The following is a 14,365-nucleotide window of genomic DNA, read 5'->3' as shown; positions in this document are numbered from 1 at the left end:
TCTTATCAATTCCTTTTTTAAAATCTTTTTTAATTTTCATCTTTATACTCATATTCCATCCCTTCATCATATTTACACATATATATATATATATATATATATATATATATATGTTTTTCCTTCTTTAAAATTTTGGGAGGCAGTTTCTTCTAACAGACCAAAATACACCCAAAATCTACTGGGTGGCTCTGTCCTATTCACCATCCTGATCATATTCTTTTTTTTTTTCTTTTTTCCTTTCTTCTCCCTCTGGTTGTGGGTCTCTTCTGATTCGTCTAGTGTATACTTTTTCTGGGGTCGTTTTTACCCTTTTAGGATTTTGTTCTCTCGTTCATCTATTCTTCTCTGGACAAAATGACAAAATGGAAAAACTCACCTCAAAAAAAAAAAAAAAAAAAAAAAAAAAAGAACAAGAGGCAGTACCAACTGCCAGGGACCTAATCAGTATGGACATTGGGAAGATATAGGAACTAGAGTTCAGGATGACATTTATAAAGATATTAGATGGGCTTCAAAAAAGCATAGAGGATACTAGAGAATCTCTTTCTGGAGAAATAAATGAACTAAAATCTAACCAATTTGAAGTAAAAAAGGCTATTAATGAGATGCAATAAAAATGAGGGCTCTTACTGCTAGGATAAATGAGACAGAAGAGAGAATTAGTGATATAGAAGACTAATGATGGAGAACAAAGAAGCTGAGAAAAAGAGAGATAAACAACTACTGGATAATGAGGGGAGAATTCAAGAGATAGGTGATACCATAAGATTAAACAATATTAGAATAATTGGGATCCCAGAAGAAGAGGAAAGAGAGAGAGGGGCAGAAGGTATATTGGAACAAATTACAGAGGAGAACTACCCTAATTTGGGGAAGGAAACAGGCATCAAAATTCAGGAGGCACAGAGAACCCTCCTCAAAATAAAAAAAATAAGTCAACACCTGATCATCTAATAGTAAAACTTACAAGTCTCAGTGACAAAAAGGAAATCCTGAAAGCACCTTGGGACAAGAGGTCTGTAACCTACCATGGTAGAAATATTATATTGGCAGCAGACCCATCCAGAGACCTACCAGGCCAGAAAGGACTGGCATGATATATTCAGAGCACTAAACAAGGAAAATATGCAGGCAAGAATACCATTTCCAGCTAGGCTGTCATTGAAAATAGAAGGAGAAATAAAAAGTTTCCAGAGCAAACAAAAAATAAAAGAATTTGCAAACACCAATCCAGCCCTACAGGAAATATTGAAAGGGGTACTCTAAGCAAAGAGAGAGCCTAAAAGTAACATAGACCAGAAAGGAACAAAGACAATATACATTAATGGTCACCTTACAGGCAATACAATGGTACTAAGTTCACATCTTTTAATAGTTACCCTGAATTTAAATGGGCTAAATGCCCCAATCAAAAGACACAGGGTATCAGAATAGATAAAAACAAAACAAAACAAAAACAAGACAGATTGGTATACTGTCTGCAAGAAACTCATTTTAGACCCAAAGACACCTCCAGATTTAAAGTGAGTGGGTGGAAAACCATTTACCATGCAAATGGACATCAAAAGAAAGCTGGGGTGGCAATCCCTATATCAGACCAATTAGATTTTAAACCAAAAATGATAATAATATCATAGTTAAAGGGCCTGTCCAACAAGAAGAGCTAACAATTTTAAATATCTATGCCCCTAACATGGGAGCAGCCAATTATATAAGCAAATTAATAACAAAATCAAAGAAACACATTGATAATTATACAATAATAGTAGGGGATTTTAACACAACCCCCCTCACTGAAATAGACAGAACATCTAAGCAAAAGATCAACAAGGAAATAAAGGCTTTAAATGACACACTGGACCAGATGGACATTATAGACATGCTTAGAACATTCCATCCCAAAGCAACAGAATACACATTCTTCTCTAGTGTGCATGGAACATTCTCCAGAATAGATCACATCCTGGGTCACAAATCAGGTCTCAAATGGTACCAAAAGATTGAGATCATTCCCTGCATATTTTCAGACCATAGTGCTTTGAAACTTGAACTCAATCACAAGAGAAAAGTTTTAAAGAATTCAAATACATGGAGGCTAAAAAGCATCCTACTAAAGAATGAATGGGTCAACCAGGAAATTAAAGAAGAATTTTAAAAATTCATGGAAACATATGAAAACACAACAAAGTCTTTGGGATGCAGCAAAGATAGCCTAAGAGGAAATTATATAGCAATACAAGCCCTTCTCAAGAAACAAGAAAGTACTCAAATACACAGTCTAACCTTATACCTAAAGGAGCTGGAGAAAGAACAGCAAAGAAAGCCTAAACCCAGCAGGAGGAGAGAAATAATAAAGATCAGAGCAGAAATCAATGAAATAGAAACCGAAAGAATAGTAAAACAGATCAACGAAACTAGGAGCTGGTTCTTTGAAAGAATAAGATTGATAAACCCCTGGCCAGACTGATCCAAAAGAAAAGAGAAAGGACCCAAATTAATAAAATTATGAATGAAAGAGGAGAGATTACAACCAACACCAAAGAAATACAAACAATTCTAAGAATGTATTATGATCAACTATATGCCAGCAAATTAGACAATGTGGAAGAAATGATGCATTCCTAGAGAGTAAAAACTACCAAAACTGAACCAGGAAGAAATAGAAAACCTGAACAGACCCATAACCCATAAGGAAAATGAAGCAGTCATCAAAAACCTCCCAAAAACCAAAGAGTCCAGGGCCAGACAGCTTCCAGGGGAATTCTACCAAACATTTAAAGAAGAGTTAATACCTATTCTCCTGAAACTGTTCCAAAAAAAACAGACATGGAAGGAAAACTTCCAAACTCGTTTTATGAGGCCAGCATTACCTTGACCCAAAACCAGACAATAACCCTATTAAAAAGGAGAATTATAGACCAATATCTCTGAAGAACATGGATGCAAAAATTCTCACCAAAATACTAGCCAATAGGATCTAACAGTACATTAAAGGGATTATTCACCATTACTAAGGGGATTTATTCAACTTCAAGGTGGATTCAACATCCACAAATCAATCAATGTGATACAATACATTAATAAAAGAAAGAACAAGAACCATATGAGCCTCTCAATAGATGCAGAAAAAGCATTTAACAAAATATATCATCCTTTCTTGATCAAAACTCTTCACGGTGTAGGGATAGAGGGTACATACCTCAATACCATAAAAGGCATCTATGAAAAACCCTCAGTGAATATCATTCTCAATGGGGAAAAACTGAGAGCTTTTCCTCAGGTCAGGAACATGGCAGGGCTGCCCACTATCACCACTGGTATTCAACATAGTACTGGAAGTCCTAGCCTCAGCAATCAGACAACAAAAAGAAATAAAAATTATCAGAATTAGCAAAGAAGAAGTCAAACTCTCACTCTTTGCAGATGATATGATACCTTATGTGGAAAACCAAAAGACCCCACCCCAAATTGCTAGAACTCATACAGGAACTCAGTAAAGTGTCAGGATATAAAACCAATGCACAGAAATCAGTTGCATTTCTATACATCAAAAACAAGACAGAAGAAAAGAAATTAAGGAGTTGATCCCATTTACAATTACACCCAAAACCTTAAGAAACCTAGGAATAAATCTAACTAAAGAGACAAAGAATCTGTACTTGGAAAACTGTAAAATCCTTGTGAAAGAAATTGAAGAAGACACATAGAAATGGAAAAAAGGTTCCATGCTTATGGATTGGAAGAACAAGTATTGTGAAAATGTCTATGCTACATAGAGCAATCTACACATTTAATGCAATCTCTAGCAAAATACAATCAACTTTTTTCAAAGAAATGGAACAAATAATCTTAAAATTTATGTGGAACCAGAAAAGACCTGAATAGCCAGAGGAATGTTGAAAAAGAAAAGCAAAGCTGGTGGCATCACAATTCTGGATTTCAAGCTCTAATACAAAGCTATAATCATCAAGACAGTATGATACTGGCACAAAAGCAGACACATAGATCAATGGAACAGAATAGAGAGCCCAGAAATGGACCCTCAACTCTATGGTCTACTAATCGTCGACAAAGCAGGAAAAAATGACCAATGGAAAAAAGACAGTCCCTTCAACAAACAGCGTTGGGAAAATTGGACAGCAACATGCAGAAGAATGAAACTGACCATTTCCTTACACCATGTACAAAAATATACTAAAATGGATGAAAGACCTCAATGTGAGACAGGAATTCATCAAAATCCTTCTTGAACAGAACACAGGCAGCAACCTCTTCAACCTCAGCTGCAGCAACTTCTTCCTAGAAACATCACCAAAGGCAAGGTAAGCAAGGGCAAAAATGAACCATTGGGACTTTATCAAGATAAAAAGCTTTTGCACAGCAAAGGAAACGGTCAACAAACCAAAAGACAACCGACAGAATGGGAGAAGATATTTGCAAATGACAGATAAAGGGCTAATATCCAAAATTTATAAAGAGCTTATCAAACTCAATACCCAAAGAACAAATAATCCAATCAGGAAATGGGCAGAAGACATGAACAGACATTTCTGCAAAGAAGACATCCAAATGGCCAACAGACACATGGAAAAGTGCTCAACATCACTGGGGATCAGGGAAATACAAATGAAAACCACAGTGAGATACCACCTCACACCAGTCAGAATGGCTAAAATAAACAAGTCAGTAAATGACAGATGTTGGTGAGGATGCGCAGAAAGGGGCACCTTCCTACACTGTTGGTGGAAATGCAAGTTGGTGCAGCCACTCTGGAAAACAGTATGGAGGTTCCACAGAAGGTTGAAAATAGAGTTACCCTATGACCCAGCAATTGCACAACTGGTTATTTACCCCAAAGGTACTGATGTAGTGATCCAAAAAGTCACGTGCACCCAAATGTTTATAGCAGCAATGTCCACAATAGCCAAACTATGGAAAAAGCATAGATGTCCATCAATAGATGAATGGATAAAGAAGAAGTGGTGTATATATATACCATGGAATACTATGCAGCCATAAAAAAACAGGAAATCTTGCCATTTGCAATGACATGGATGGAACTACAGGGTATTAGGATAAGCGAAATAAGTTAATCAGAGAAAGACACTTACCATATGATCTCTCTGATATGAGGAATTTGAGAGGCAGGGTGGGGTGTCGTGAGAGGCAAGGGAGGGACAAATGAAACAAGATAGGACCAGGGAGGCAGACAAACCTTAAGAGATTCTTGGTCTCAGGAAAGAAACTGAAGGTTGCTAGAGTGGAGGGGGGTGGGAAGGATGGGGTGATTAGGTGATGGACATTGGGGTGGGTATATGCTATGGTCAGTGCTATGAATTGCATGAGACTGATGAATCACACACCTGTACTCCTGAAACAAATAATACAAAGTATTAAAATAAATTTTAATTAAAAATTTTAAAAATACAGGATGTCCAATTAAATTTGAATTTCAGATAAACTTTTTTGGTGTAATTATGTTCTGTACACTCTTTGGGGCAGTCCTACACTAAAACAGTAATCATTATTTATATGATATTCACACTGGGTGTTCCCCAGCTTATTTGGTAAACCAAAACCTTCTATAAACCGAGGGTTAACATACAAACCAAATAACCCTGGCTTCCTTGACATTTCACATCTTTGCAGAAGACGATGTCAACCACTGGAATATTTTCTCTTGAAAGAAGCCCCTCTTTATGTGTATTTACAGAGTGCTTTTGACAGGAAACTGTCAGGCCAGATTCTTAGTAAATGAGCATATAGACCGTCTTTAAGGGATAAATGCTAAAAAAAAAAAAAAAAAGACAAAATAGGAGTTTCTGGGGACATGTGGAAAGAAGGTTTGCTCTGTATTTCACTTATAACATGTGAAGAGGGACGGAGAGCCAATATTCTGGGTGATGAGGAGGTTAGATTTAGGTTTTTACAATCATTCAAATGTTCAGGCAGTATTTCACACAATTGTGAGGCAAGGAAGATCCTAGCTGGGATTATAGCTAGGACTGTAATGTGCTCGAAATACGGGCTTTTTGTAGCCATTTCCCTAAATTGCATTTGACAGAGACAAAGGATTCCACTTATATTCCAATGAAAATTGCTTTACTATTAGACAGACCCTCTTAAGCGTGTGTCACTTCACAAGGGGAAGCTAAGGAGAGCACTTAGCATTCTTTTCATAGGTTTCCACATAGAAAAAGCCTCCTATTTTTTTCCTTCTAAATTCCTTTGGAAAGTTGCTGACCTTAATTTCCCCTTCTCTTTCAGGATGAGAAGATTAAGTATGAAACTCCACATGTGCATGAGGCTGCTTAAAGATCTAGGACAGCACAATTAATAAAATATATTATATGGCATCCATATTAATCATATATGGCATCCATATTAATTTGCTCCCAGCATAGGAGGCCTTCTCAGTGGTGGTGAAGATCTCATGCAAGCCTTAGAGATGGAGGACAACCCTGTGCTTTCATAGTGAGGGAACAAATGCCCAAAGATGGACAGGTCTTGCCCAAATTTACACTAAGACCAGATACAGTTTTATCTCACACTCATGTTTCCTGAGTCTCTTCACCCACAATTATTTCTATCTTATCCTTTTATACGTACAGGTGAAAAATCAGTCCAGCCTATTACCATTTAAAAACCACAGCCAGTCTACCTACCTTCATAGCAGCATTATTCACAATAGCCAAGAGGTGGAAGAAATCCAGAAGCCCAGAGACAGATGAACAGATAAACAAAATGGGATCTAGATACCAACAATGGAAGACTGACTGGTCAGCCTTCCTAAGGAGTGAACGTCTGATACAGGCTGCAGCAGGTAAGCTAAGTTCGCCAGCTAAGTGAAACAGGTCAGTCAGGAAAGGACAAATACTTTATGATTCCACTTCCATGAGGGACCTCTGGGAGTGAAATTCATAGAGACAGAAAGTAGAATGGTGGTCGCCAGGGGATGGGGGAGGGGGAGTGGGAAGTTCTTGTTTAATGGAGACTGAGTTTAGCCTTCCCAGGGATGGAAAGCCTTCTGGAGATTTGTCATCATCAGTGTACATGTACTTATACTACTGAACTGTGCACTTAAAATGGTTAGCATCGTAAATTCTATGTTAGTTGTTTTTTTTTTTAACCACAATGAGAAATAAGCCTCACCAGAAAAAAGAAATCTGATATTGTGAGATTCCACGGTCCTCCCTTCAATGCTTTTCCCAGTAACAATTCAGTCTAAAACTGAAAACAGACCTTAAGCATCCAAATATGTTAAGGATATAAAAGGGATTTTTTAAAAACCTGGGTCTAGAGCAGACTAGGGTGACCTTTAGAAGGGCAGATGCAATGCTTTTCGGGTGGCCTGAGGGGGTGGGATAGAGACCTGTGGGCAAGGGTACAGAGAGAAGGCTGTCCTGTCCTGGGGTACCTCCAAGCCTCTGCCTTTCCATTCAGGAGATTCACCTTAAGGATGCAAACAGCTCGAGAAGAGTTATATTCCAAAACCCTTAACACAACACACTGGCCTTTTTTCCTGGGCTTCCCAACTGGTGTTCACTCTCCAGTCCGTTCTCTACACTGGACAACCCTGCTTTTGACTTCCGTAGCATCCCAAACTCTTCTTGCAAAGCACTTAACAAAGGTGATTTCAATGCTCGGGTTATTTGCTTATTATCTGTCCACCCCCAGCTCCCCGAGGCAGGCGAGGTTCCTCCTCTGTTCTTCTTCTTATGTCCATCCAGCATAGTGTTCAGTACAGAGCAGGTTCACAATAAATAATTTTAAGTGGCTGGTCAATCAACAAGCAGCTTAGAAGACCACGAGGTCATGAGGTTCACCCAGGCAGTGGCTACATGAGGCTGAGTAAGCAGTCCACGGATGCCCTCCCTCCCATGGGCTCAGCAGTTATTAAAAGGATGGTTCTGGCCAGACCCCCCAGTGAAGTATGACGTGAGGGAAGCATTAAAGGTGTAAAATCAACCTAACGGTAAAATTCCAACTTTTTAAGATGGAATAGGCAAAAACCAACAACAATCCTTCATTTAATCCTTCATTTTTCGATTTAACTTGGTAACTGCGGGTAAAACGCAGTGAATGTTTTCCATCTGATGCTTAATGAGAACCGGCACTAACTACCCAAAACAGAAACCAGCACCCTTTTCTTCTAGTATTTTAGCAGAATAGAACCAGTGTGCTGACAAATATATGTTACAAAACACGTTTTGCCAATACCCTTAGTACTTAGCCTATTTAATATTCTGTTTGCATCTCCGAGAATTAAAATGTCAAATAAAAGTCCTTTGTGAAATCTCTCTCGGTGACCACCAATGTCCTGTAGATCTTGTCTGCAGAAAAGAAACTGCCAGGAGAGATGATGGGGCTGTGCATGTTCTGGGGCTGAGTTTTGAGATTCTGCATCAACGTTGTGAGTGATGGTATTATAGATCTGGTGAGCCACTAAAAACTGAATGTAAGCCCACATTGCAACCAAAAGTTTTCACTGATGTCTTCCTCCATCCAGAACCTAAGCAAGCTAATGGCTTATTGTATTACAAGCCATTTTAACAGAAATGTTTTCCATTTGGTCATTTTTCTCCTATAAAAAATTAATTCTAAAGGTCTTTATCTAAGGTCGAAGGGTTACAAAGCCATTTGAAAATTCATTCGTTTGTTTTAGAAGTTGGAAGTTGGGATTTTAAAAATATATATTCACCAGAAACTGGGAAAGGTTTCACCCTCTACCTTCTTCTTTTCCTCAGAATAAAATATCCAAGGAGTTAACAAAACTTGATGTGAACATAAAATTCCCCTGTAGGTCTAGGAAACCACTAAGGAGGATAAAACCCACCAGTCTTTCTTCATAGGCAGTACCTCACTTCAATGGTATGATGAAATTTCAGATCAATTTCTGATGAGAGATAGTAAAGTGGTGGATTTTCATTATCAATTGGCTTCATCCCTGATGGACATAGGGTGTTTTCCCCATGAACTCAAAAACACCTCCTCTCTATGGACTTTCTGTTTCTGTGTCTTCCCATTACCACATGCTTCTCATTAGGCTATGTGTCACCATGAGATCCCAGGTGGTAGAGCTTTCCTCTTGGAATTAAGCTTGAGAACAAAGCTGTCAGTGCTGTGCCTGGATTATCACAATTTGATAGCATAATACAAAACTTTCCAGTCTGGTATTTAAGAAATGAAAGCTAACATCTGCTCTCCTTGGGGTCTAAGCTAATTACGCTTTACTCAGCAAAACTACCTTTTCATTCCTTCTCCCAGATAGCTAGTTTTTATAACTAACAAGGAATACTCATAGCAATATTTGTAAGGCAACAATTTCTTGATTGATGCTAATGATTTCCAGATGTCCTAGTGGCTCCTCTCTTCTTGATGCAGCATTTTAATATTTCCTTCAGCATAGTTAGGTTTTTACGACCAAAATTCTTCCATCAAGAAATGATCACGAAAATTAAAATTAAAATTAAGGTGGAGCTCAAGTATTGGCATCTAAGCTGAAATCTGGATGGTAGGAATAAATTTGTAGTTCTACAACTCATATCAAAGTGAAACATGGAATAAAATAACTCGAAGATAACGAAAAAAAAGTTCTCCCTCAAATACAGGATGGCAGTTTTTCAAAAAATTAAAAACAGAATCACTATATGATTCAGCAAGTCCACTTTTGGATATATACTGAAAAGAATTAAAAGCAGGGTCTTGAAGAAATATCTGTACACCCATGTTTGTAATAGTATTATTCACAATAATCAAGAGGTGAAAGCAACCAAAGTGTCCATCAACAAATGAATGGGTAAAGAAAATATGGTATACACATACATGGGATTGTACACATATACAATGGGATATTACTCAACTTTTAAAAAGGAGGGAAATCCTAACATGCTACAACATGGATGAGCCTTGGAGACATTATGCTAAGTGAAATAAGCCAATCACATAACAACAAATACTGTATGATTCCATGTATATGAGAGATCTAAGATAATCAAATTCATAGAAAGTAGAAGGGTGGTTACCAGGGGCTGGGGGAAGGGGAGAAATGAGGAGTTGTTTCATGGGTATAGAGTTTCAGTTTTGCAAAATGAAGAGTCTGGAGTTGGGTGGTGGTGATATTTGTACAACAACGTGAATGCACACAATCCCACTGAACTGTATCCTTAAAAATTGTTCAGGTGGCATATGCCTTGTTTTGATGGCTGGAATTGTACTATTTCAAGGGAGCGTGACTGCAGGGTGTGCTGGGGTGGAAGAGGAAGGCTGGTGGAGGAAGATGAGAGGCTGGTTTAGCTGGGTCAGAGAGGATGTATCTGTGTATCCTTGGCCAGGGAGGTCTGCACCATCCAAACCACAAAGTTCAAACATAGGTATAGCAAACTTAACATTGATACAAACAAGCATCAACATACAAGGGGATGGGGAGGAGAGAGTGGGACACAGTAGCAGAATCTTGAGATATAGACAGCGCCAAAGTTTGGCAGGGGGCAGTAAGTACCGTGGCTCTGGGGTCTCCAGGTACTGACTGGGGCAGGGCTGAGCCTCTAGGAAGGGATCAGGAAGAGGGAGTATGATTATCAGAGCCCACTCCCAGCTTGCTGGGATTGGTAGAGAGCTATAGTGCCCCAACAGGAGCTGCATGGACATCAGGATCCAAAACAGAAGCTTAAGCAATTAACATTTTGAATGTTCACGGTCTGCTTTATATTCCTTATTTTACTTAATCCCTCACACCATTAACAATAGCTATCACTTATGTTGTATTTAACATGCACCATGCATATTTAATGGTTAGACTCATTTGATACTCACATGACCTGAGACGTAAGTCCTATTAACACCATTTTACAAAGAAGGAAACTGAACCATAGGACGGCCATAATACGGTAGGTCAGGAAAAGGAACTACACTTATCTGCACCCAGATAGAGAAACTGAGTGCTGAAGAAGTGAAGTAAATTGCCCAGGTCACACAGTAACAAGAAGAGTTGAGCTTTAGAGCTGGGATTCTGATTCCAGAGGCTGGATTGTAATCACTGGTCTATCCTGACTCATGGGCAAAGGCCAAGGAGGCTCAGAAAATGACCACAGCTCAGTACACCCAGAGTCACCCCAGGGATGCTCCAGCACTGGGTTGATGGCTCCAGAACAGACTTACCACTGCCATCCTCCCCTCCTCACCCATCCAGCCCCCCTCGTGGCTTAGAGAGAGTCTGGCTGGTTGGGCCAGGATTGACTCAGCATCTGGGTAAGCTGAGTACACCAAGTGGAGCTGGAGGGATGGAAACTCACCAAACTCACCATCGCTGCTACCACACACAGAAAGAAATGCTGTGTACACGTTCCGGGTAGATAATAGCATTAACTAGCTGTAGCAACAACATGAACTATGGATTTTACTTTGTTTTATTCCTTCTGGTCTAGGAATGGTTTTCATTCCAGGAAGAGGATGCCTTGAAGCTGAAGCAGGCAGTGTTATGCATTCTACTCCATTCATAAACTGTCCAACTGTAAGCACATAGTCATCCAGTTAACTTCAGAGCATGAATCAGATGATAGAATATGCTAAATCTTGCTATGAAATCATTCTTAACACTATGTCGTGTCCTTCTGAGCCTAATGAAAAAAGTCTCTGGACCTGGATTTTTGGCAAATCCCATATGATGAGGCCTCACTCAGATCATTGCCATAGAATGTAAGTCAAGAGAGAGCATTAATGATAAGCAGATAATTCCCGGTCAATGTAAAAAGGACAAGGTGTTCCTGATTTCCCTTATTTATCATTTTAAGGGTTATGGGTTCAAATCTCTGAGAACGTGTGACCTAACCCCTCTAAGATTGTGACTGAAATTCAGTTTAAACAGAATGAGTTCAATATAGAGAATGTTAGTTAGCCATGTTTAACATTTAGGGGGAATATCCACTTTTAGTGGACAACCTATAGCAGTTTAAAGTATTTTGTTTTATTTCCCTAGATGTCATGAGTACTGGTTTAATATTAGAAATGCCTCACAAATATCATAATAACATTGTTAATGTCATTTTGGTTATGAAAGATGATAATAACTTTTATCTTTTCACAGATGTTATCTACAAAGGACTATTAACCATTGCACAATTAGAATCAAACTCATGGCCTGAAAGACATTAATTCAGCTTCACAAAGTTGTATAGAGATTTTGGTGGAAGTTTATGTAATACCTTTCGATATCAATTCAGTACTCAACATCACCTGATAACAAATTTACCAGACACTCTTAACACTGGAAAAATATAAGTTTACTAGGGAAAAGTTCCAGGCTGAGGAAAAACTATAAGGTAAGATTTTTCATACTGTAAAATATTTGAAAGCTATATTATTCTACACTTGTGAAGTTTCTGGGAATTACCTGTGTTTCTGATTTTTCCAGTAATCTTAGCTTTAGAATATTTTCCAAATTCATTACACTGAAAAGCTCATTCATCGCAAGCACTGAATGAATATAAAAGATATTAGTCTTTGATGTCATTGGGGAAGAGCTTTGTCAGGCACAATCAGTTGCACTGATGACTTTGTTAGGACGCTATAATGAGAGCAACAGAAATGAAAAGCTTGGAACATGAGCGCATCATTATTGCCCCTAAGAACATCATCACCCTTCTTCTCCGTTCCTTGGTGTCCATTTGACTATCTACAAACAGGCCAGTAACAAATGTGCCAACTCATGTAGCTGGTTCTTATGCTTGAAAAACTTAGAGCGCTATTCTACAAATGTTTAAACTAAAAATGAGATGCAGACTCCAGAAGAAGAAGGTATATGGGAAATAGGTCAAGAGTTGGTGTTTGTCTTCATTTTTCACAAGGGCTTTTTCTACCTCTACGACTTTTGTCTGACTGTGATTCAGTTCTTAAGGACACTATTTTAGAATCTACCATCATGGCAAGAACTCTTTCAATAAGCAGAACAGGAACAGCTACAATGGGGACATGATTTCAACCAGAAACTAGATTTGCCTCCAGGGAGTGAAGGCAGCTCTGTGCATATTAAATTCTGTATGTGGTTGAAATCTGCTTCCCATTTACTGGGTCTGAAAGGGAATAAAATGCATGTTTGAATTTTTAAGGCCTTTATCCGTCATCAGAAGAATATTTTAATGCACCTTATGTAATTCTTTAAAGATGACACCAAGAATAACCCATAAAACTTATGCTCTTAGATTTGCTCAATTTCATTAAATCTAGCATATAGCATCACTGTATCTATTTTTTATGCCCTGAAATATTCCAAATTTGACTTCAGTGAAACAGTGAACGTTCCTCTTTTCTATGATTCTCTTACTTGTGAGCAACTATTTTTCACTAGGTCCTTATTGGTGAGAATTTTCTTTGCAGTTCCTGAAGGGAATTCACAGAATCCCCAAAGGGCCCTTTTCAAAACACAGGTGCTACTCACGTATAGACAGTCAACTGATCTTCAACAAAGGAGCAAAGGCAAAACAATGGAGCAAAGACAGTCTTCAATAAATGATGCTCAAGCAATTGGAACAATTTGAAAGGAAGAAAGGAAGGAAGGAAGGAAGGAAGGAAGGAAGGAAGGAAGGAAGAAAGGAAAGAAAGAAAGAAAGAAAGAAAGAAAGAAAGAAAGAAAGAAAGAAAGAAAGAAAGAAAGAAAGAGAAAGAAAGAAAGACAGGAAGAAAGAAAAGCAGTCTGGACACAGACCATCCAGCTGTCACAAAAATTAGCTCAAAATGGACCTAAGTGTAAAATGCAAAACTTTAAAACTCTTACAGGACAACATAAGAGAGTGCCTAGATGACCTTTGCTGTAGCAATGACCTTTGACAGGCAATATTAATTGTAGCATGGTCCATGAAAGAAATAATCGATAAGCTGGGCTTCATGGAAATTAAAAACAGCTCCCTCAAAGACAGTGTTAAGAGAATAAGAAAACAAGTCACCAACTAGGAGGAAATATTTGTAAAAGACACATCTGATAAGGAATTGTTCCCTAAAATATACATCAAACTTTTAAATCTCAACAGTAAGAAAAAAAAAAAACAGTTTAAAAATAAATGGACCAAAAACTTTAATAGACACCTCACCAAAGAATATATACAGAAGGCAAACAAGCATATGAAAAGATGTGCCACATCATACGTCCTCAGGGAATCGCAAATTAAGACAATAATGAGACACAATTACACAACTATTAGAATGGCCAAAATCCAGACCACCAACACCATCAAGTGCTGGCAAAGCTGTGGAACAACAGAAACTCTCATCTGTTGCTGGTTGAAATGTAAAATGGTACAAGCCACTTTGGGTGACAGTTTGGCAGCTTCTTACAAAACCTAATAAAAACTCACCAGACCTTGATAAACAG

This window comes from Lontra canadensis, unplaced genomic scaffold, assembly GCF_010015895.1.
Source record: "Lontra canadensis isolate GAN:19392208 unplaced genomic scaffold, GSC_riverotter_1.0 scaffold57, whole genome shotgun sequence".
Classification (NCBI taxonomy): Eukaryota; Metazoa; Chordata; class Mammalia; order Carnivora; family Mustelidae; genus Lontra; species Lontra canadensis.
Note: the sequence above shows the minus strand (reverse complement) of the source record.